Raw genomic sequence first — 21,450 nt, forward strand, 5'->3', positions numbered from 1 at the left:
CGGTTCCCTCATTGCAAGAAATGAGGTTACAGGGAACCAGACAGAGGGCCCTCCCATCAGATGTCAAGGAAACACACGACAGTCAATCCTCGGTTCTCGAATGGCTCTGTTTTTGAATGTTTTAGCTCCTGAATGCCGAAAACCAGTAATAAGTGCTCCGGTTTTTGAACAATTTTTGAAGCTGAACGTACTATGCGGCCTCTGTTTTGAGTTTCCCTATGGTATTGAGGCTTCCACTTTCAGTTTTCGGCTGTTTGAATGTTTCGGAAGTTGAATGGTCTTCTGGAACCGATTATGTTCGACAACCGAGGTTTGACTGTATCTGACTTTTAGAAAACATCTGAAGGCAACACTGTATCAGGAAAATTTAATGTTTTACAAAATTTTTGTGTGCTGTAAACCATTCAGAGTGGCTGGGGAAACCCAGCCAGATGGGCGGGGTATAAATTATTATTATTATTATTATTATTACAATAATACATCTATATCTACACACATACATATCCAATATATATAAATATAATAATCACACGTTCATCCCTCCCTTATACTTTCCAAAGATGTTCTAACACATGGGTAGGCAAACTAAGGCCTGGGGGCCGGATCTGGCCCAATCGCCTACTAAATCCGGCCAGTGGACGGTCCGGGAATCAGCATATTTTTACATAAGTAGAATGTGTCCTTTTATTTATAATGCATCTCTGGGTTATTTGTGGGGCATAGGAATTCATTCATATATTCCCCCCCCCCCCAAAATATAGTCCGGCCCCCACAAGGTCTGAGGGACAGTGGACCACCCCCTGCTGAAAAAGTTTGCTGACCCATGTTCTAAAACCTCAGCTGCATCCATGCCTATTGTCATGAGCCGCATGGAGACTTCTTGGAAGGACTGGTTGGAGTGGGAGGAGGAATAGGATGAGACGATTGAGACTGCTGACAAGGAGGGCCTGTCATCACCCCTGCCCCGCTGGTGTTAGATGGCACAGCAGAAGACGAAGAGCCCCTGACAGATCTCCTGAGAGCAAGGTGGTCCCGGCAAGAGGGGAAGGGCATGAACCTGAGTGGTACAGTGAGCCAGTTGAGGAGTCTCCATTCTGCAAGGACAAACTGTTGGAGGCACTGGAATGGGCCAATCTACCCTGCCAACATGAGTGCCTGCTTGCTGGCTCAGTCATTACCTACAGGATGAGAACCGTGTGAATGATGGTGCCCGCCTTCCCCCTCTTAAAATGAAGAGCGAAGAAGGAGTATGTCAAGTGTTGAGACAAGGTCTTCGCTTTGGCATAGCCAAACACCATAGAGCTCTGCTTCTGCGACCTGCATCTTTGACCTATGTTCAAGCCACGTAGCAACTTGTGGAATAAAGCCTTGGGGAACCATCGAGCCACGAGTCTGAGCACCGTGTATCTGAGAGTGGGAGCCAGGACACCTATTTCCATGAAAGAAGGAAGTAGATGGGATGCTTCTAGGAAGGGGAGAGTCATGAGAACATGGTCTGCACTGCCTTGGGCCACTTTTTAGCACCCCACAGAAAGTGTTTCTAAAGTGGATCCGTTATTGCAGTGATGGGGGAATGGAATAAAGCTCCATACTTTTCCGTGTATAAGACTATTTTTCTTTCTTTTAAAACCATGCTAAAAAGTGGGGGTCGCCTTATACATGGGTAGTGTATAGGGTGGACGTTTGCTTGGTTGCTATCAGCGGCTATTGTGTGTGTTATTGCTTGCTGCATCAACAGGTGGTGTTGATTGGCTGATGCTCCGGCAGTCGGGCAGGCGATTGGCAGTTTCTGTAGGTCTTTAAGTTAACATCTTATATTAAAAACCTGACAGTACCAAACTACCGAAGGCTTATCACCAAAGCCAGACTAAATGTCTTTCCCTCTGCAGTGTTGGATGGCAGGTTGAGAGGAGTTCCCTACCAGGACAGACTTTGCTCGTGTGCTCAAGACATCGATTCCATAAAACATATTTTGTTGCATTGTGCAAAATATGAGCAGGCCAGGGCTGAACTGATACTACCCTTGCTGGTACCTTTCCCGGGAAAATCAGAGGCTCACCATGTCAGGTTCCTACTGGAAGACCGGACAAATGCTAGAACGTTAGCAGTGGCAAAGTTTTTATCGGTGGTTGCAAGAATAAATGAGCCCTATATTCTAAACAAAATGCTTGTTTAACCTGGAGGTAGGCTGTATGAATTGTGTACTGATTTGTAATGATTTGTTGGGTCTCTGGACCGTAATAAAGATTGATTGAGTTTCTGCCACCGATGGGACAGACGGGAGGCGGATTTAGCAATGCATGCAGGTGTGATTTTCAGCAATCCCCCCCCCCCCCCAAAAAAAGCTCAACAATTCTGGGCAATCCTCCACAAAAAAAGCTCAGAAACCCCTGTGCCATCTCCCCTCATTTTCTTAAATTTGAGTCCCCAAAAATAGGGGGCATCTTATACATGGGGGCATCTTATAGACAGAAAAGTATGGTATATCTGCTTTCTCTCATGCTGTATTATATAATCCTCCAAACAAAATCCTTTCCCCTTGCTGCCTTGCAGTGAGGGATTTTTTTGCTTCTCCCTGCAATCTGTCGGATTTGAAGCTACGGTGGTATAGTAAGAGAAGCTGTGAAATGCATTAAGGAAAACCCCCAAAAAAGTGCTTTTAAAACAGAGGAATCATAGAACAGCTGAAAACAGCAATTACAACGCAATTGTCTGTGGGAGAGAGAGCTAAACAACGGTTTATAGATTTGACCTACTGTATCTTACCTTTAAGAACACATTGCTACACAGAGCAGTGTAATGAGTTTGGCAGAACAGCAGTGGGGGCGATGCTGCCTCTGACTAGGACAGGGATGGGGCAGGACAAGGTGAGGTGGTGGCCATGTTCAAATGAAGCTCATTGGGTGACCTTGGGCCAGTCGCTGCCTCTTAGCCTAACCTACCTCACAGCGTTGTTGTTAGGATAAAATGGGCAGGAGGGAACCATGTGTGCAACCTCGAGTTCCCTGGAGAGCAGGCGGGATATAAATCAAGTAAATCAATATTAACTACAGTGGTACCTCGGGTTACATACGCTTCAGGTTACGGACTCCGCTAAACCAGAAATAGTGCTTCAGGTTAAGAACTTTGCTTCAGGATGAGAACAGAAATCGTGCTCCAGCAGCGCGGCGGCAGCAGGAGGCCCCATTAGCGAAAGTGGTGCTTCAGGTTAAGAACAGTTTCAGGTTAAGAACGGACCTCCAGAATGAATTAAGTACTTAACCCGAGGTACCACTGTAATGGGTTTTGATGCATCATGTCTAAATATTGTTTAAATGTTTTTTTAAAGGAACTCATGAAGCAAAACATGATGAGTCATACTGGAAGAGTACTGGCTTTGTGTCTGCAATGAAACACACAGGGAATCAAATGATCTACATGTGAGAAGTCGCATCATCGTCTAAGGCTGAATCTCAATTATACAATGGCCTTTCTAAAGAAGCCTTAATTTTAACTGTGGTTTTATTTAATGCAGCACATTTCCACTTGCAAAAATATTGTGAAATTATATTGTTTTAATGGAGCGCTGGCATTTCCTCAATTTTTTTTTTATCTTAAAGTACTGAAGAGAATATCTCCCTCTTGCCACTTGTGTGAATGATGCTTTTAGAACAGCATAGCTTGACTTAGCTGAAGCCTCTTTGATTCCATTTGATAAGAAGCGAGAGAGTGAGGAAAGAAGTTATAGGACGATGCAAATGATAGCAAGCTTTGCTAGCTCAACATGGAATATTTTGCTTGTTTGTTTAGAGTACAATGGTACCTCAGGTTAAGAATGTTGCAGACAGACCAAGAATGAAGAGGCACAAACCTCAAGATTTTGGAATTGACAGGATCACAACTAGATAGATAAAGAGAAGATCTGTGAAGGGGTCCATGCGTCTCTCCCCTCATCGCTTAGCCCAGACACTGAGGTCCTCCTCCGAGGGTCTTCTGCTTGTTCCCTCACTGTGAGAAGTGAAGTTACAGGGAACCAGCCTTCTCGGTAGTGGTGCCCTCCCTGTGGAACGCGCTCCCATCAGATGTCAAGGAGATAAAGAATTACATTGGTACCTCAGGTTAAGTACTTAACCTGAAACTGTTCTTAACCTGAAGCACCACTTTAGCTAATGGGGCCTCCTGCTGCTGCTGCGCCGCTGGAGCACGATTTCTGTTCTCATCCTGAAGCAAAGTACTTAACCCAAGGTAATATTTCTGGGTTAGCGGAGTCTGTAACCTGAAGCGTATGTAACCTGAGGTACCACTGTACACAACTTTTAGAAGACATCTGAAGGCAGCCCTGTATCGGGAAGTTTTTAACGCTTGATGTTTTTATTATGTCTTTAGATATGCTGTAAACCGCCCAGAGTGGCTGGGGAAACCCAGCCAGATGGACAGGGTATAATTATAATCATTATTATTATTATTATTATTATTAGCCACACAAAATATCGGTGCACTACCTTACCTGCATCTGCAGAGCAGTTAGGTGGGCTCTTGTACTTTGCTTGGCTGCTTAGCCTAAATTGAGAAAACACCTTTGTTCAAAGACACCTTTGAACATACCAAAAGCAAGGTATTCCATAAGAATCAGAGCAGCAGAAATGTACAGTGGTACCTCGGGTTACAAACATCTCGGGTTACAAACACTTTGGGTTACATACTCCTCTAACCCAGAAGTAGTACTTCGGGTTAAGAACTTTACCTCAGGATGAGAACAGAAATCGCACGGCAGCAGTGGGAGGCTCCATTAGCTAAAGTGGTACCTCAGGTTAAGAACGGACCTCTGGAACGAATTAAGTTCGTAACCAGAGGTACCACTGCGCACTGTGCACATGAATCCACTGGAAAGAGCTATCTTAAATGTGTTTGAGCAGAACCACAGATCATCATGCTCCATATTGCTACCATGCCTCCATTTTCACAGATGACTTCATACTCAGTCTCACATTCAGGAATTCTTTGTCACTGTGGCTAATACCCCTCTGAAAGACCTGCCTAGCACATCTCTTGACACCTTGCCCCAAGGCAAGATTTGAATACCACATAGAACAACTGGGAGGGGATTTCATACGCTGTTCAAATTTCTTCCTTAAGGCTTTTCTACGCAATAAATTGCTCACCCTCTGGTTCAGAGCAAACTTAAAATTTTATCTATTTTGGATTTTTAAAAGTGCTCTATGGCACTGACCACAGATTCTCTATTGGACACTTCTGTAAAAGGCTAGCACATTTATCAGGGGAATTATATGACCATTTAAAGGATATGATTCCTGTACAGCTATAATGCCCATGATCAGCAATTCCATAAGACTGATCTGATGAACCTCACTTCCTTCTTCTTTGCATTTTAAGCAAAGCTCCGGGGAGGGTGGTGTTATAGGAGCGAAGCCTGGCAAAAATGTCATTCCTTCATAATAGAAAGTGTCTGATAGCAGAAACCAGCATTTACTAAGACAACAGACTTCTACATAAAATAAAGATCCATTTAAACCTGAGAAAAAAACATAAATCCCTGCCTGGAGAAGACTCCAATAAAAAAAATCAATATGGGGTTAGGAACAGAGGAAGGAGAGGAAGATGCAGGAGGAGGTAACAGGGGAATAAGTTGAGCTGCACATACTTAGGCTTTGTTTCGGGAGATATAGCTGGCCAACGAACTCAAAGCGAATTTTTGGCGTCTTATATAAATATCTGAAGAGGAGGTTCCTTCAACTGGGATAGCAGGTTTGTTGGTTTTGAATGTCTTATGTATTTATTTTTTTCAATTTCGTTGTTCTGTATGGGACACTGACAATAAAGATTATCATATCGTATCGTAACTGTTCCAAAATGCAGCATCCAGATTTCTGGATGGGTTTCCATTTAAGAACTCATATAACCCCCTTTTAAAACAGCTGCTCTGGTTTCAATAGTTCGTTTTCAGGCCCAATTCAGCCAGTGTGGAGTAATGGTTAGAGTGTTGGACTAAGACTTGGGATCCTGGGGTTTAAATCCACACTCGGCCACTGGGTGACCTCGGGCCAGTCTCCTTTATATAATAAAATAATAATAATAATAATAATAATAATAATAATAATAATAAATTTATTTATTAATTATTATTATTATTGTTATTATTATTATTTATTTATACCCCGCCCATCTGGCTGGGTTTCCCCAGCCACTCTGGGCAGCTTCCAACAAAATATTACAATAGTCTGTTAAACATTAAAAGCTTCCCTAAACAGGGCTGCCTTCAGATGTCTTCTAAAAGTCTGGTAGTTGTTTTTCTCTTTGACATCTGCTGGGAGGGCGTTCCACAGGGCAGGCACCACTACTGAGAAGGCCCTCTGCCTGGTTGCCTGTAACTTGGCTTCTCGCAGTGAGGGAACCGCCAGAAGGCCCTTGGAGCTGGACCTCAGTGTCCGGGCAGAACGATGGAGCTACTTGGAAGATGAAGTTGCTATATAAACGTAATATAACCAACCAAACAAACAAAGCCCTAAAGAACCGAAGCCCAAATACCACCGACCCTCTTAGGCATTAAGATCAAGAAAGGGTAGTTCCAATGCTTGGGGCGGTTGGCAGCCCAGCGGAGTACATTCACTGAGGGACTTTCACTAAGTTGTGGAATTCCCTCCCCATAGTTTGATGAGGTGCTCCAAATTCTGTGAGAGAATCTTTGCTCTCTTCAGAGACCAATAGTTCCCATGATGCTCGGGGGGGGGGGGTAAGGAATGACTACAAAGTCTGGCTGTCTTCAGGCATTCTGTTAACTATGCATAGTAAACATACAATGGAGGGGAGCAAGGATGAGCACACCAGACCCACCCCCTCATTGTTGTTCTCGTTGCCCTCCACAAGTTGGGGTGGGGCTCTATGAAGCGGGGAGCCTCTTGTTCTCTTAAGGGGATCTTATGTATTACAGGGGTCAGCAAACTTTTTCTTTTTTTCTTTCTTTTCTTTTTTCTAAATCATTTTTATTGAATGGTTTTATTTTACAAAAAACATTACAACCATACTACCACAAAATGTAATTGAGAAATAAAAATTACATACATCAATATTTTGTTTGTTATTTGTTATTTACCATCTTATTTCCTCCCAAACATTCCATACAAAACACACACCCCCCCACAAACACAAAAAAGGAAAAAAGAAAGAAAATAATAATAATAATAACATGGGTTAGCAAACTTTTTCAGCAGGGGGTCGGTTCATTGTCCCTCAGACCTTGTGGGGGCCGGACTATATTTTTTGGGGGGGCTGAACGAACTCCTGTGCCCCACAAATAACCCAGAGATGCATTTTAAATAAAAGCACACATTCTACTCATGTAAAAACACACTGATTCCCGGACCATCTGCGGGCCGGATTTAGAAGGCGATTGGGCCAGATCCGGCCCCCAGGCCTTAGTTTGCCTACCCATGTTTCAGAACAAGAACAGGATCTCCCTGCTTCAGAAATCTGCCCCCCTCCCCAACTCATGGAAGATGACAAGAATGATGAGGACATCAGCGCTAGCACTAATTCCCACTGCCCGCTCTATTTACTATAGACAGTTGTTGAATACCAGCACGGGTTTAGTGATGCAGATAAGCTCATGACATCATTAAAAAAGCACATGACTAAGCCCTTCAAAATGGCTAGGAAGGCTTCCCATTTCTAACCCACCAAAAATGAGAAAGTTGCGAGAGATTTTTTTTTGTCTAAACCAAATATATGGTGTGTGAATATTTCAAAAATAGATCAGTGTTTCTGTACCCTTATAAAATTATTTATTCCCCCCCTTTGAATGACTTAACAGTTACATCAATTGCCCATCAATTTAACTTAGATATCATACTGTTTTGCCCAGCATATTTTATTATTTGTTTCAAGTTTGAATAATAACAACAACAATAATAATAATGCTACAACAGGTGTATGTTTCCTACCCAACATGTTACTTATATTGTTTATATTTAAAGTAGTTTATCATGCTTAAATATGTAAGAGGAACACTGAAAGCAGCTAATACATAAGTATCTTCCAACTGATAGGAATATGAGAGAGAATCACATGTCACACCAAGCGAAACCATGGCTCAGTTTGAATGTGTGGGCTTCTGGAGCGGAGTTCGCAGCCTGCTTGCTCCCCCATGATGCTTTTCCCTGCTGTGCTGAGCTCAGGGGTGTACTGAGGTATTGGGTAAGTTGGCCCCCGCCAGGGCGCAGAACCGGGGGGGGGGGGCCACAAAAATCACGTAGGAAGGCAGCCACATGGACCAACAGAGGAAGAGGAAGATGAGGAGGAGAGCCAGAGGGGAGCATATGTAACCCCAATGGCTGTGTCACTGGTGGAGCACAAAAGGCGACGAAAAGCAAACTTTTTGAGTTTCTGATCCATGATCTCTCCCGGCACCAATTCAGCTCCTTATCAAGGTTGCAAAGGAGCCTAGTTATGCCTCTGGCTGAGCTAAGATTTGCCTGAGCATGATGTGCAAACCAGGCCATGTGCACTATGGCTACACACAACAATATCTAGAGCCAGCGACCACTTGGCAACAGTACAGAACCTATAAACAGAAACAAGATTTCATAGTTACAAGTGCTACAGGTTTTTTTTCCCTGCCAACTCAAACGGAAGAGGGGTGCGAGGTAGCTAACAACTCAAAAATATTGCTCAATGTTTGACAAATCCTGCAGATTCTCATTAGGAGACCTGAGTGGCAGTGATCTGGTTCCTTGCCTTAGGTGAAATGCCAGTCTCTGTTACATTTCAGGGACGCTGGCAAAAAAAAAAGTAAGACTCTACTGCAACAGTCGGCCACCTGCTTCTGAAAAGCTAATTAAGGCAGTGACTCAACAGCTATAGGATATTTGTGCCTTGTTGAAAAGCAGCTGTTGGCCAAGGTGGAAAAATGGGGGGGAGAGATGATAAATGCTTTCAGTAGCTGGATGCTTTTCTGGTCCCACTGCCCTGCGACCTTTCATCAAACATTGCAAAATTAAGTTCAGTAGGGAGATAAATAATAATAAGCACTGCATTCAGGAAGGAAAAACCAGACGCACCAATATAGGGTGGGTGGCACACAGGCAGAGAGTAGTACATGTGGGGGGGAAACTAAGGGTTTTAGTAGACCACTCACTAAAAATGAGTCAGCAGCATGATATCGTCAGTGTAAGACAGTCGGTGTACTCTTCAAATGTTGGACTAGGCTCTCTGGGTTAAATAGGTAAGTCATTCTCTCTCTCCCTCTGCACAGGTTTGTTATTAGCAGTGCTTTTGGGGGGGCGCATACCCCTAAACATTTTGTGAATCGTAGTTTGGCCTCATTGAGGGGCACTATTTCAATATGAGTAGGAAAATGAGAGTACCCCTAAACCCCCCCTTTTTTTTTAAATAGCACTGGTTGTGAGGATAAAATGAGGCCACCTTGAGCTCTTTAGAAGACGTTGAGATATAAATGGAGTAATAGTAGTAATGCTGAAACAGCAAACACAGTTCTAGACGGCAACAATGGGCATTCATAGTGACCAAATCATGAGAAATAATAGTGCCACCTTATTCTGCTTTAGTTGAATCTCACCCGGAGTGCTGTGTCCAACTGCTTTTCTATATGCACATAATATTTTAGAGCAAAGCACATCAATGGAGACAAATCAATCACCTCACTTTCAGAGGAGAGATTTTTATTTGGTACATATAGCTTTGGCACCAAATATCTGCACAACACCCTATTTTAATAACCAAGCAGTGATGTTTACTCCCAGATCAAGGGCAATTCTGCTTTCATAGATTTCTACCAACACCATAGACAGTTATTCCTTCTTTAATGCAGTAATGCATTACCTACAATTCTGAAATCTGTGACCGACTAGCAGTGAAAGTAAAGGTTAAGGAAACGTTGACTTCCTTGTCCATTTTTACTTTTCCATTAATTCTCCCCATCCACCCCAGTTCTACACACACAGATACGAAGACATTCTGAACAAAATGTATATTTACATGAACAAGGTTTAGATCAATGTATACATGGAATCAGAGGCGTGATTTTCTTGTGAAACCACAAAAAAAGTAAAAGCAAATCCAGCTACATAGATTTGCAATATATTTTGGCAGTTTTAGTTGATAAACGTGCCCCAATCGAAGGGACTCCAGTATAGCAAACACTTCTGCTGTGCAACTAAGATATGAAAGCATAAACTAATCCATCATTTCCCTATGTTCTGTTTCCACTATACTTTACAACTTTTCCTGAATATTTTGGGTACGACACTATTATGTGTTTGCATTTTTAAGGATTACTTGTTTCTTCCACTTTTCAAGTGTTAGACCAATATTTGGGATGATGAGCGATATTAAGAATGCCTTGTTGATTTCACAGGGGAAAGGGGGGAAGGGAGGAAAAGAAGTAGAATGACAGGCGATATCATGGACTTATCATGAAAGTTTTGCCATTCATTTAAAATGATGTGTGGGTTGTAGCTTTTGGCCGTGACTGTGATTGCACAGCAAATGACTGGATCATTAATCTCTCGTTTTGAAAGCAAGGCTTCTAAAATGTTTCCAGAATGAAACTGTATAAATCCAGGAAAATATAATAGCAAGTTTCCCCACCCCCTCAACTCTACTACTCGTGTTAAATATTGGGCCTGTGAGTTCACCGGAACCATCGATACATATAAATACACAAATTACATTTTAATGTTGCTGCCATTTTTAATCACACACAGACTGACTCTCAAAGTAAAGGTGATTCAACTTTGACAATATCTGTAACAACTTTAACTTGGCACGTTGACATACTGCATAACAAACATCACAGAGGAGTTGGTTTCAGTGGTTTCTTAAGTAAACGATACGCACAAGTGTCACAATTTACAAAACAGTACAATTTGCAGCAGCGGCAGCAGCAGCAGAAGAAGCCAAAAGCACAACACAGTCAAATTTAAGGGGCAACAGCACAGAAAAACATAGGCCCATCCACCGGCAAAAGCTCCTTCAGGCTATAGTGGCAGCAAAAGTTCAATGCCTCCTTGCACCAAGAGTCCCATGAGGAAATTTGCCTTGTTCTAATTTTGGAATCTGGAAAAAAACACACACCAGGAAGGATTTTTATATATATATTTAAAAATAATAATGATATGTATATATCTGAAAAAGAAAAATCTCTTCAAAGAAAAATATTTTCCCTCAGTGTGAAGCAAGAGAATTGCTAGTGACATATCAAAAGTACTGAAGCAAAGGTGTGGCTTTTAACATCAATATGAAGATTAAGGCTAGTTACCCTGTCCCTGTGATGTTTAGGCCATGTCATCACACTGCGACACACCGTGACACTTGCGTGCCCACATCATTTGCTGTCACTGGTGGAAAAAAGCACATAGTGAAGGCCTGACTAAACATGACAGGAACTTTCAAAAGCCTCCCCACCCCTCATTTTCTAAAACGGCAAACAGAGTTGGTTCAGCCCTAAAATCAATTCTGCGCTATGCCTGCAAATCTAGGAAAGCCTCATAAATAAATGCTGTGACTATTTCAAACTGACTGCTGGGATTCTCTCCCCTCAGGGCAATTCACATGACCAAACTGATATTGTTGAGAATGTGGGTTAAGTGGATCGATGTAGAATTTGGCACAGGATGAAGCAGGCAAAATGGTAGCATCATGTGGACTAGGCACATGATGAAGCAATCACAAGACCAAATCCCCCACAAACCTACTCTATATCTCCAAGCTCGCCAACACAGTAATTTTAATTGGTCCTTATTCACGGAGAGAACCGCAACTATCAGCTAAGCAGAGTTGAAGGATGCGAATAAAAAATTAAAATGTTATTCCGTCTGGCTGGGTCTTTGGGGAGATGGCCTAGGCAGGAAGCTGTCACGACAAATGAGCATGTACTGGCATACGTCTTAGTAAATCAAACCACAAATGCACAAAAAGAGTTAGCTGGAAGGCTGGTGGAAAACGCTGTTCAAAGCTGCACAATTTTAGATAACCTTGGCTTTTGAAACAGCCAAAGCACTGTTTTGCTGCTGAACAAGGCTGCAGTGCTAGCATGGCTACTCAGAAGTAAGTCCCACTGAATTCAGGTAAGCAGGGCTAGGATTTGCAAGGGATCAGGACTTCGCTAATATCTTATGCTAGGAAATAGCTCTAAGCAAACAACAAAGAGTCACTCTGAACTGGAGGCTCTCTATTTCATATTTCAGTAACATAAGCTGGAGTAATGCCAGGTGCTTTTGGCAAATCCTGCCCCACAAAATAAATCTCTTCTCTGCTTGCCTATCAAGGATACTCAAGTGAAAAATCATTGTACTGCTAGAACAACGCTTCTTGACGCTTAACAGCAACAAGGAAACCAGTTACTAATGGGGCCCAAAACTGGGAACTTAAGAAGTAGCGTGGCCTGCTTGTGGGTGGGTGAATTGGTCGACTTGGGTTTCTTTCAGTTTTTCTGCTTTCCAATGTTAAATTCAGTTCTCCAGATTCCTGCATTCTTTGTGCATACAGTGGTACCTCGGGTTAAGTACTTAATTCGTTCCGGAGGTCCGTACTTAACCTGAAACTGTTCTTAACCTGAAGCACCACTTTAGCTAATGGGGCCTCCTGCTGCCGCCGCACCGCTAGAACACGATTTCTGTTCTTATCCTGAAGCAAAGTTCTTAACCTGAAGCACTATTTCTAGGTTAGTGGAGTGTGTAACCTGAAGCATATGTAACCTGAAGCATATGTAACCCGAGGTACCACTGTATTATTTGGTTGCAGAACTGGACCACAAAATTAGAAGAGCGAATGTCGAAAAACAATGCCGGTTGCGTAGTGGTTTGCAAAATGTTTCTCATTTAAACTTCATGAGACCCGTTCTAATTCGTTGTTTCTCTATCACATTTTAAAACATTTGTCTGCATACATGAAGGGTGGAAAAATGAACCTTGAGATTCTCAGGAGTCCAGTGGCAACCCAATAAGGTTTTTCAAACTGTGTGCAGTATGTAGGGCTTAGTGGCCCCCCTTCAGTTCATTATTTGCTGAAACGTGACCACCACTAAAAAGCCTCTGCTACGTTTCAGAAATGTGCCCTTTTGTTTCTACATGAAAATTTTTTATCTGTCTTTCTGTACAGTGCAGAAATTCAGCAGTACTAGAGTGGTGTTCCTCTGTACAGGCATGCATGCCGGGTGTAGAATTAAAGCAAGCAGCAGCTATCAAGGCACCCCACTGCTGCAGTCAGGTGCAAAGCCAGCAGAGATGCTGGTGGCAATTCCAGATTATGTTTTGCCACGTTTGAAAGATTCCAAAAACCTGAATCTATACAGGCATCCCCAAAAGCATCTCACTCAGACAAGCAAAAAAAAATCAGAGCATCCCCAGCTCTTATAGTCCCAGTACGGCATTAATACTGACATCGCTTAATGGCCACTGCACAGAGATAAGGAGGAAAGGTTAGGATGTGTCTGGCTGTAGATGTGTAATCTCAGCCCTCCTGAGGGAATGGTCCAAAACCTTTGACCTCCCCAGATGCAAGAGTAGTGCTGTTATCTTAGCTCTTCTGCAAAGGTCCCCCTTGCATTACATTTGCCTGTACAGACACCTGATATTCATGGATATCTGTTGCCCTATACTGGGCACAGCTGTGAAAATGCACAACCATAAAAGAAGCTATCAAGCATCATATGCAAGTACAATGATTTCATGGAATGGGCCAAAAGCCCCACAACCAGTATTAGGCACCAAATATTCCTTCCCTATCCCCACGAACCCAGGAAACTCAGTACACCAGCAGTTTCGTTCATGTACGGGGTTGCCAATAGCCCAGAAATGAAGCCCTGGTCTGCTGTTTCTCGTCTTCCTTTAACAGAGATTTGATATGCAGGAACCCAAAGGGAAGGTTTTCAGGGATGGAACAAAACGTGGAGATTTGTTCATTGCTGCAGTTGAGATTCTAGTTCAGAAGCTGGTAAGCCCATTAGAAATCCTATCACAGTGGCGGCTGCTTCTTCCAGGAGAGCCTAGAAATGTATTACCAGCAAAGCAAATCTTTGTTGTACATATTGTTTGCAGTTCTTTTGACATATGGTCATGAATACGTATGAACACTAGTTTTTTTAAAAAAGGAAAGCAATCATGACCATAGTAGCTATGGAGACCCGATCCCAAACCCTTGAATCTTGATCTCAAATGACTCATAACGCATATAGACTGAACATATCAATTTATACAGGCATTATGGTAAAATCCACTACCGACCTGTTTTTGTCTCATGCCCATCTGATAACAGTGGCAACGACCTCTGCCTGGGGCTTTAGAAAGGATTAATGACTAACTGGCGTTAATAGCCTTTGGATGCTTTTCAGCCATCAACTCTTCCAGCTCATCATTAATCCTAGGAGATGTGCTAGACACCATTCTGTCATTATTATTAAAACTTCATTTAAAAAAATAAAGGAGGAAAAGAAATCTTCTGCACAGATGGGTGCAGCATGATTGGGAAAAGAATAATTGTCATTGTATATTGGGGGCAAGCGTTCGCTGGGAACACGAAGTCTCATTATCGAGAAAGGGAAAGAAGGCTTTGAATGCTGAACCAAAAAAAGGGTCTGTAAGGACACTAGTAAACCTTGGCTTAAGTAGCTCTGGCTCAGATGCCTGCCTTGCTAGCTCATCTTTTAACTTGGTGGAAGAGCTGGTCGCCTCTCACGTGCAATAATATGCCATTATAAAGCAAGCCCTGGTTGTACTTGTGAAGATTCACAACATGAGATCCTTCCTTCTCTAGAAAAGAGGGGATATCCTATGAGTGGGGAACTTCTACTGAGTTCAAGATGGGCTTTCGGCTGCAGAAAATGGATTCTGGTGTTATGGAAGTGATTTCCACTGCTTGGTTTAAACTGTGATGAAAACATAGTTAATCATTACCCATTGGTTTTATTGCATTTTACTGTTGTTAGCTTTTATTGTAGACTGCTGGTAAAAAACCCCTTTGGGTGAGTCATAAGTCAGTGGTGGTGGATCAAATGGGAAGAAGGAAACTTTGGAGGAGAGGGCAACATGCCTGCTCTTCGACCATGCAAAAGGATCAGCCAGCTGAATACTGAATATAGCATTGACACAGATCCTCTGACTTCAGTGTCATTTGTTAAAATGCAGATTGTGTATTTTCACACAGAGGCAAGCAGAACAAAATAAGAATCTCCAGGGTATGGTCTGAAAGTCCATTAGCCCAGCATCTTGCTGAAGCTAGGCGGGTCTGGATCTGGTCAATAACCTGGCATTGGTGTGAGCTTAGGATGTCATTTCACTCATCAGATGATGTAGCCTCTAGTCCACAAAAGCTTGCGCCTTTTCAGGGCACGAGACTCCACAGATTTTCCATGTCAGGAGGAAACATCTGCCACCCCCAGCTGAACTATGTTCATAAAGCCATTTTCGTGGAATGAAACTAAGCAGGCCAGACATTTTCTTTTGCCATACTGTCCCTGCCACCCCCAAGGCACAATGCGCTCGGCAACATACATGACAGTGACAGACTTGTCCTTCTGAATGCCCCATCACACATCAAAGCTGGGTGAGGGGTGCTCACCACTTCTCTCACCCTGGGGCCTCCATCCCAGGTCCTTTTCTCCCAACTAATCTCACTTCAGCATGGAATCCTGTGGGCTAGAGGAGAATATCGGGGCTCTAAACTACAGGGCTAGAGAGGGGTGTTGCCCCTCCCCATGGATACATCCCTTTTGTTCTTAACATCAGACTATCCTCCCAGCCATGCTTTCCTCATGGCAAGAGCAGACCTGCATTTCAGGACATGCAGCTGCCATGTCCAATTTGGGCCTGACAAACCAGGGCAGTTGATCTTACACATGCAAATTGCCTTCGTCCCTGCCAAAAGTAATCACACAACTGTTTAGAAAGTAAAGTTCTTCTCTGTCTCTAGATCAGAAAAAAAAGGTGGTCAAATTCATCCCAAACAGGAGTATGGTGCCTGAAGCCTACCAACGGCCTCCATTCTGAATTACATTGACAAATGTCCGTTTCCAGTTTTCCTGTTATATTTCACACAGGGTTGAGAAATGTATACCACACAAAAGGATTCTTCTGTCAACAGTCTTTATAGGATATGCTATACAGGCAGGAGAACATTAACACATATAAATCTTTTCAGTAGCAGCTAGCCTTGAACTCAGAACTTTTTGGGCTGTAGCTAGGAATGCAACCCTGCTATTAAAACAGAATATTCTCCAAAAGACTTCCCCTCCCCGCAAAGATACAGCCATACCTTGGAAGTCGAACAGAACCCGTTCCAGAAGTCTGTTCGACTTCCAAAATGTTCGGAAACCAAAGTGCCGCTTCTGATTGGATGCAGGAAACTCCTGCAGCCAATCGGAAGCCGCGGAAGCCCCATTGGATGTTCGGCTTCCCAAAATAGTTCACAAGCCAGAACACTCACTTCCAGGTTTGCGGAGCCAAAACGTCCAAGTACCAAGATGTTTGGGATCCAAGATATGACTGTACTTGAAAATGACCCAGGCTGGCTATGGGATCTTGTCTCAGCAAGAGACAATATTCTGCTACTGTTAATCCAATGTTGAGCCTCTTCTCTCCATTATCTCTGTCCTTGCTTAGTGCCTGTTTTTGTTCCTCGGCTTCTCCTGCTCACACTATCAGGCTTGCACATCTTTTCCAGACACCCAGCTTCCAATTCCCTGGAAAGGATCTCTTGACCCTAACGTGAACTCCTGGCACCATCTGGCTTAACACTCTGAACTGCTGACCCACGTAGTTAACAGTCTTCAGTCAGTGCCTCTTGAACTTCACTTGCGCAGGGTCACGATGCATAATACTGACAAATTTATGGCAACGCTGACAGAATCAAACAGGAACACATCTGCGGTAGGTCTTATTATGGACCTCAGTGATAACATTCCATTAAAAAAAGGAGGAGGGACAGAAAACGAAAGCAGTACCCTCATTTTGTCAACCCAGTTCTGAAGAAAGACTTGAGAATGAACAAGTTTATTTAGTATTGTAAACGAAACGACACCGGTCCCCGCCGTGTGGAACGCATTCGTTATTTTATGAATAACAAGCAAAATCGATGACTTTGTAACAGAATTTGCGTGACCAGTCAATCTAAATCATACGAGTGCTGCATCAAACCTCCCAAATTGAAGTAGACATTAATTGGGCTCAAGGAAGAGCCTGATGTCTCACATGACAGTGAAGTAAAACACTCATTACGTTTCGTAACCGTACATATGCCAGATTAGAACTTCTTGGGGGAAGTGGAGATTGAGTGGTTGTGGAAGTGTGTGTGTGTGTGTGTGTGTGTGCACGCCCGTGTGTGTGCATATTATTTATTATCATTTTTTTCATATCTCACCTTTTCCTCAAGGAGCTCAAGGTGATCACATGCTTCTCCCCCCCCAACACACATTCTTTATCCTCACAACAACCTTGCGTAGTAGGCTAGTCTGGCCTAAGGTAGGGTTGCAATAAGTCTGGAATTTCCCAGACATATTCTGAACACTGCAGTCGGATGCAGTGCCTGGGCAGAAATTGGCAAAAATGTCTGGGAAAATCCAGATGTATGGCAACCCATGTCGGCAGGGTCGTTTTTGCTGATTTTCCTTTTTAAAAAAACTCAGCAACTGTTGGCAAAGCTAAGAAAAGCTCAGCAACTTTGGCCAAAAATAGCTCAACAATTTCACTTTTTGAAATATGGCAACCCTACCTAAGATCACTCTTAGGTGACCTACTTTGTGACTGAGTAGAGATTTGATCCTGGCTCCCCCAGATGTTAGGCACTCCTATGGCAACGCAACACAGGCTGTGGGTACAGAGAATATTCTTTGAATTCCTTTCCTTCCACTATTGTAGAAGATACTGGACCGAGATGACCTAATCAATCAGTGTCTCTAAGCACGCGGTCTCCTAGGAAACTCTTAAGGTATGAGTGAGTATATTAATAAATATATGTAACGTGTGTTTTTCTCCAAGTTAGAGCTGTTACCTAAGACACAAGCTGATGGTTCTCCCAGGAAAAGGAGAGCAGCTCATCTTAAACTGAAAGACGCAATGCTTAGATGGAGAAACCAAAATCAGGAGTTACTCAAGGCCAGGTGGAACCTTATTGGCTCCAGGAAACTCCCTGTCCACTTTCAGGGTGGCACTGCAGAGCAGTCAAAATCAAATCAGCAGTTTCTTCTGCTTGTAAACAAAAACTCAGTAGTACAAGGAATAAGGAAGCTGGGACCCCAACGACCACAACACATGCTTCTTGTTTAGCACTACATTTGTTAAATCAAACTGCCACGGGAGCTCCAAACTCTAGAGCCTAGGACAACCACTGAGGTGACAACCATTCATTCTTATAACAGCCCTGCAGATATAGAGATCGTCTTTCATACTTTCCAGACTAGAAAACTGGAACCTGGGAAAATGCTAACACAGTCAGCCAGTGCATTCTTAAATGAGGTGAAATTAGAACCCACTTTCTCTATCCAAACAACACTTCATCCAATAAACTAACTGTTTTTCTCTTTCTTTCTTTCTGATGGCGAATACTGTGACTAACAGTATCATAACGACTTTTCCTAATGCCATAAAGGACATGTGCTCTTTAGATTTCAGCATTTAAGGTTCAAAAATTGCATTTTTGAACTAAAATCACTACCTCTGAATCTCTACAGCAAAACTCCATTTGTTTCCCTTTGCACTTGGCACATCTATTATTAAATCATGTTCTTCTGAAAAGTAGCGTCAGGCTTAGTTTTTTAAACATCTATTGAGAGCAGTGTTTTAGCTTAACGCAGGATAATATATTTGAGGAGTTTCAAATGCATTTATTTGCTACATACTGTGTGGTGATTAAATATGATAATCTAATCTGGTTGCTTTGGAGGATAAAAACCAACGTGAAATCAAATCTGTTCAAAAACTTCTTAAATGCAGATTTCATGTTGGCAATCAATAGTTCCTGTGCCATTTCCCTCCCTTCTCTCTTCTGTTGCAGATGTAAAAGTGATGTTAAATACAACTGCTCAGTTTTTTGGGGGGGGGATTATGGAAAATACCTATACTACATTTTCAGAACCTAATTTTTTTTTCTACAGAAAGCATCCTTTCATTAGCAAGCATTGCCAAGAATAAAACACTTATAACATTGGTGCAGTAACATATATATATACACACACACTGAGAGGCATTACTCTTGCTTCTCAAGTATTTTCCCCACTAATTTGCAGCATTAAAAAATTGAGAGTTAATGGGGGATGGGGGGAAATATCCAAACTCCTCTGGCTAAGCACAAACAAATGTTAAAATGGAAAACTCTGATTCGTTAGTCAAGCAATGCCAATTATATATCAAGAAGGCATGAGCTCAAATAGAGCAAAAGTGAAAAGAACAAGATTCAATTAGAAAATCATGCTGAGCCTGCCGCCGCCCCCACCTATATGAAATTTCAAAAACTTACACTGTAGTGTTCTTATCAGTCCAACCCAGCAAGCAGCCTTAAAAGTGAATTTTAGATTTTGCATCCATGCTCCATTCTTAATGATGTGACTGTTCAGGCACATGGTCAAGTAGCACTCAGCTTCTCCCTTAGTGATGTACGAGAGGCGAGCTCTGCTGATTTATCTAGTCTTTCTGCTGCAGATTAGCACTAATGTTTCTGCCTCTGCATCCTACCTTTCTTTTAAGCGAGTGGCTCTGCATTACCATTGGCAATCCAAATTAGACAGCCAATGCAGCATAGATTTCTCTCTCTCTCTCTCTCTCTTTCTCCCCACCCAGCCCATCCCCTTTGAAACAACTGATAGGCATACAAGAAATCACACTGTTTGGATGTATTGATTCTCACTTCCAATTTCTCTGCTGGGAAAGAAGTAGTCACCATAGGTGCCCTTCCCTTCCTGCAAAAGAAGGCTGCTGTGGTTCGAAGGTCTGTTTGCGATTTATTCTTCTGAAATATGTTTAGCTTAGACAGATGGTCTCGGGCAAATGATTTGCATGCAGAAACTCAGGAATTTTGATATGTGTAACTCATTGATAATAGCCATACACATTCAGATTTACTATTTGCTCAGTGTAATAGTGTTTTGGGGAAACTGGATACAAAGTGGGTCAGGCTTTAATGCATTTAACATCCATTAGCGGCCATGAGCTCGTGCTCATAAATAGGTTTTATTTAATTACACTGCACAGGATGCATAGGTTACACACTCACTCTCTCGCTCAAATCCATCCCTCTTGCCCTGCTCGCTTTGGAACATCTGACATTTTAAAGTGTGCTGCAAGTTGCTCTTCTTAAGAACTGTCCTCACGGCTGATGTTTTACACTGCGCCTCCGAAGATGCCAACAAGTTTACTACAGCAATTAGCAAAGGACGAAATGAATGAACCGCTGCTACATTCTTCCAGGCTTTCGAGTAATCAAGGAGTATCCTAGCAATAAGGGACCATATTTTATTCATGATGTTTTCAGGCCAAGACACCACAAGATTTTATTTTTTTTTTAGTTTAAAATTTTCATAAGCACTCTCAAACACTCAAGAAATAGAAAATGCCCCACAGCTTTTATTCATTTAAAAATCTGAACAGCCTGACAACTTTGCTCCCTGTCTAAATCAACCCATACCATGCTTCTGCCTACTTTAATCGCTCTCCACCCCTCCTGTTATAAATCTGAAGCTGAAGGAAACAGACCTGCTCTGTGAATAACAGCAAATGTCCAGTTGACATGAGATGATCTTCAAGGCATCAGTGTTGTTGTATGAACTCTTGTTCATACAGAGAGCTTGTGCAGTGCTGTGGTCAGAGTGTAGGGCTAGGTAAAAGGTAAAGGTAAAGGACCCCTGGATGATTAAGTCCAGTCAAAGGTGACTCTGGGGCTGCGGCGCTCATCTCGCTTTCAGGTTGAAGGAGCTAACGTTTCTCCACAGAAAGCTTTCTGGGTCATGTAGCCACCATGACTAAACCGCTTCTGGCACAATGGAACACCGTGAAGGAAACCATAGCGCACAGAAATGCTGTTTACCTTCCCGCCGCAGCGGTACCTATTTATCTACTTGCACTGGTGTGCTTTCAAACTGCTAGGTTGGCAGGAGGTGGGACAGAGCAACGGGAGCTCACCTCGTCGTGGGGATTAGAACCACTGACCATCTGATCAGCAAGCCCAAGAGGCTCAGGGGTTTAGACCACAGCACCACCTGCGTCCCTGACCTGGGAGTAAACCCTGTTGAACACAGTGGGACTTAATCATGAGAAACGCAGCACAGCATTGTAACAAAACAAATAAAGTGAGAAAGAGCTAAAGCTCCCAATAATTGATTCTTCCTTCTTGACTTTCTTGCTTAACTTCCAGGGTGCTCTTATCAGAGACGGTCCACTGATGGATGTGGTTTAGACCACAGTGCATCCCAGTGTAGGACTAAGGCTAGGGAAACTTCATTCCCTTACTGTG

At 42.8% G+C, this 21,450-nt stretch overlaps 1 protein-coding gene and 2 long non-coding RNA genes across 4 annotated transcripts in view; 1 reads left to right on the top strand and 2 right to left on the bottom strand.

Moving 5' to 3' along the window:
- Window positions 1–21,450, bottom strand: part of RAPGEF4 (Rap guanine nucleotide exchange factor 4) — a 175,495-nt gene that overhangs the window by 103,991 nt on the left and 50,054 nt on the right. The gene's annotated exons all lie outside the window — the stretch shown is intronic.
- Window positions 1–21,450, top strand: part of LOC308458739 — a 395,423-nt gene that overhangs the window by 52,540 nt on the left and 321,433 nt on the right. The window lies entirely within an intron of this gene.
- On the bottom strand, window positions 7,847–20,208 carry LOC308458644. The gene is made up of 2 exons (XR_013977606.1): window positions 19,462–20,208; window positions 7,847–11,070 (listed from the first exon to the last, which is right to left on the bottom strand). It is a non-coding gene; the product is annotated as an uncharacterized lncRNA (long non-coding RNA).

The sequence above is a fragment of the Podarcis pityusensis genome, assembly GCF_964106645.2.
Source record: "Podarcis pityusensis genome assembly, chromosome: 1".
In the NCBI taxonomy this organism is placed as follows: Eukaryota; Metazoa; Chordata; class Lepidosauria; order Squamata; family Lacertidae; genus Podarcis; species Podarcis pityusensis.